Raw genomic sequence first — 3,910 nt, 5'->3', positions numbered from 1 at the left:
TAGCGCGCCGGCTCCTCTATCTATTTTGTGTCCAGCCGGGAGCCGAGAACGATGATTCATTGCCCCAATTAGGGGCTCTCTCCAGCGCTCCCGGCTCGAGCCATCTGAAGGGTCTCCTCGGGGACCCGCAGAAACCCATCAGCGGCTACAGCTGGTCTTTAAGTAAAGGTCAAGCAGGACGCGGGAGGAGCCAGGTAAGGACGTGGCTGGCGTCCCCCGAGACCGTGGAGCCCGCCGAGGAACTCTCAGGAGGGGCAGCCTCAGCACAGGAGCAGATTTCACTCAGGATGCCTTGCCTCCCTCCCCCTTCGAGAGGGGGGACCCAATGAGGGCCATTTACAGCCCTCAGCAGTCCAGAGTTGGGGGCACCTTCCAGGGCCCAGTGTTCTAATTTTGGAGGCAGGAGAGGAGCTATCTCCTGGAACACGACAGAGTCCTCACCCTGCCACAACCCTCCCCACCGCTGGCCAGGGACGAGGAAAGTCCTGTGTCCAGGGCCGTGTGTCCCAGGGCAAGTGACTCAACAACTCTGGGGCCTCTTTTCCTCTTGTTAAACAGGAGCTCTGGAGGAGGATTAACCGTTTCCACAAAGTTATTGTATATATGAATAGATAGATATGTTGTATTGTTGTATTTATTTAACACACAGAGAAAAACCTTAGTATGTGCCAAGGTGCTTTTCTAAGCACTTCACATGCATCAGCACAGTTACTCCTCACAATAACTCTGGTTAAGTGGGGCGAAAAGCCCATTTTAGGGATGAGAAAGAGGAGGCACTGAGGGTTAGGTTCCTTTTCAGAAGTAGCAGAGCTGGGATTCAGACCCGTGCAGCCTCACTAGGCAAAACACCTGGTCTCCATCACCCTTCTGCTGATGAGGACAGTCTATGGAGGGGACACAGCCAGGACTCCTCGGTCCTCCCCACTGCTCTGACTCGGGCTGGGAGGTCTTTGCAAATCCAGGCCTTCCTGGGCCTCACATTTCCCATCTGTGAAATGCCATCCTGTCCAGCTTCAAAATTCTATGAGTCTGATTTCCAAGCAGGTGACAGCTGTCCTGACCTGCCAGCTGGAGCCCAGAGTGAGCCTGGGGACAAAGGTGCCAGGTGGGCCCGTCTGCCTTCTGGGGCACTGACATGTAAATAAAACTAGGCTTCCCTTGGCTAGAAGGAGGGCCATGCATTATAAATAAATGGAACAAGAGGAAAGGGCCACCTCATTGGAAACCCTGGTGGATATTCCAGGGGTCACAGTCCAGGGGTGAACAGGAAAATCATCATTATCACCAGAAATGTGAAATTCAGACCCTCACCCAGATCCAGAAAAAAAGCCGTGTCAGCAAAACTGTCCCAAAGGAATGTCGGGGGCAGGGCCCAGAGTTTCCCCACTCCTGGCATTTTTAATACCTAGCGAGAGGAGGGGGACTGGTTAGGAAAACTTTCAAGAGTGAGGTCTGTTTAATTGTGTCCTAGGACAGCTATCAAACCCCACACAGAGCAAGAGGTTGCTGGTAAAGCAACGCCAGCTAAGGTAACGGGTCCACTGTGGGGTTGCTCGTGAATTCCACAAGGCTTGGCACATGCTGTTCCTTCTGCTTAAAATGCTTTTCATAGCTTTTTTCCAAACCAACTCCTCCTGCTCTCTCTATAGTCTTGGTTGTAGTGTCTTCCCCCAAGAGACTTCCTTGTCTTCTCCATCTCAAGTAGGCCCTCTCTGTTATCCTCTGTCTCAGCTCATTTGCACAGGAATTTGCTGTTGACTTTATTTTTCTGTCGACTGTTCCCTGTCTGGCTTCTCAGGAGCTGGGTGCTCCCTCCCCCGGGCAGGACCTAGGTCCATCTTATTCACTATGTATATCCAGGGCCTGTCCCATCTCTCTCTAGCTGAGCGAGCCCTGGGTAAGCCTCTTAGCTCCCTAAGCCTCAGTTTCCTGCTCCATACAATGGGATTGTGATCCTCACCAGATTTTTTTTTTGTGCAGAGCAAATGAGACAGAGAGAGCACGATGTTCTGGGCACAGGGCCCGGCATGTTGTAGGTGACTGTGTGTGTATGCACGCGCGCGTATGTGTGCACGCGCTGACCCTTGCTGGCTCTATCCGGTGGTTAAGGAGGTTCTGCCACTGCCCGTCAGCACTCTGAGGTGAGTGGGGCACTGTGATGAGGTCACGGAGTCTGAGGGAGGAGGGCCACAGAGATCAATGAGATAAAAAGAGGGAGGTGCAGTTTTCTTGACTAAGCTGAGATCATCCAGAACTTCCTGAATATGTACCACATATGTGAAAGTGTGAGTCTGTGTGTGTATGTGTGCATGTATTAGTGTGTGCATGTATTTGTGTTTGTATGTGCATGTGCTAGTGTGTGTATGTTTGCATGGGTTGGTGTATACATGTGTATGTGTATTCATGTGCATATGTACACCTGTGTTCATGCATGTGCCTATGTGTACATATAAAACGAGCCAGGAGTGGGAGGAGAGAGGCATCCAGCTGGATGTTTTTGTTTCCCTCAATGACCCAGTGACTCAGGAAAGTCCCCTGGCACACATCTCGGGAGCCAGGAAGTGGGCAGGCACAAATCAGGGGAGGAGGAAGGCAGGTGACAGTCGTTGGTCATCTGTGAGTGGATGACATCAGGATAGGGCCACTGGCACAGCTTGACACACCAGAATGACAGCACAGCTCTGCCATTTACTATATTTGTGGCCTCGGTCTGCTACTTAACCTCTCTGAGTCTCAGTTTCCCCATCTGTAAAGCAGCAATAACAAAATGATGTATCCCATAGGGCTAGGAGGAGGATGAAGTGAGACAATCCAGGCAAAGCACGTCCTCTGGACCTGTGTAGTAGTGTTTGGCACATCGGTAAAATGCCAGTCACACACAGGGACGTGTGCCTTACAGATGCAGACTTGCCAAATCTTTGCAACAAGCCCATGAGGTAGGTTCTGTTATATTCCCTGTTTACAGGTGAGGAATAGAGGCACAGAGAAGGGAAGTAAAGGCCCAAGTTCACACAGCTTGGTGGCTGGACCCAGGCAGTGTGTCTCTATAACTCTCTGGCTTCGTTAGCCATCAAAATTAGCTTTGTCCTAAGTCTGAGATGCCAGCTTGTTAGGGCAGGAGGAGCCTACAGAGTTGCATCCTCTCTCTCCTCACACGTGTCCCCAATTTCACAGGTATGGAAACTGAAACACTGAGAGTTTCCTGTCTGGACACAAAACAGGCCGAGTATGTGCTAGAGAATGAGAAGAAATGTCAAGGTTCATTTCTATTAATGTCACATACCAAAGAAGACTCAAAGTACCTGTTTCTAAGGGGAAAGTGTGATAAGGCTCAGTCAGGAATGAGCCACCAAAACATCCCAGAGCCACAGCCTCCTGACCCCAGCAGAGCCATCTTCTTGCCTCCCTCCGAGCCTCACCGCCCTCCTGCAGCTCCTTCCAGACCACACGATGTGTCGCCCCAGCTCTCTCCACTTCTATTCCTAGGATGTGAGTGTAGTGGACTTGAAGAGCCACGACGGATGCTCACAGACAGACCCATCATTGGGAACAGGGAGAACTCCACCCCCCGCCCCCACCACCACCCTCAGTTTTGCAGGAGACCAGAGACCGTCAGCACAGAGCATCTGGGCATGTCTCAAATTTGCAGGGTTGTCCTGGCTCAGAAACCGCAAGAATCTACCCTCACCTGTCAGGAGAGTTTCCAGGCTCCGAGCAGGTAGCACAGGCGATTTTATGTATCTTTCTCTAGGCCTGCCTTTCCCACCAGGGCAGAGCCTGGGGGATTTCCCTTGTCCTGTACCACAGTGTCACAAGGCCAGGAACACAGTTGGGGCCCAATCTGTGCTTGAACCTGGGATGCCAGACTGTATCCCCAACCTCACAGTGCTTTCCAAGTTCCAGGAGCCCA

Source organism: Pteropus alecto, unplaced genomic scaffold (genome assembly GCF_000325575.1).
Source record: "Pteropus alecto unplaced genomic scaffold, ASM32557v1 scaffold7, whole genome shotgun sequence".
Classification (NCBI taxonomy): domain Eukaryota; kingdom Metazoa; phylum Chordata; class Mammalia; order Chiroptera; family Pteropodidae; genus Pteropus; species Pteropus alecto.
The sequence above is the reverse complement of the archived record's forward strand: the minus strand, read 5'-3'. Positions refer to the sequence as shown.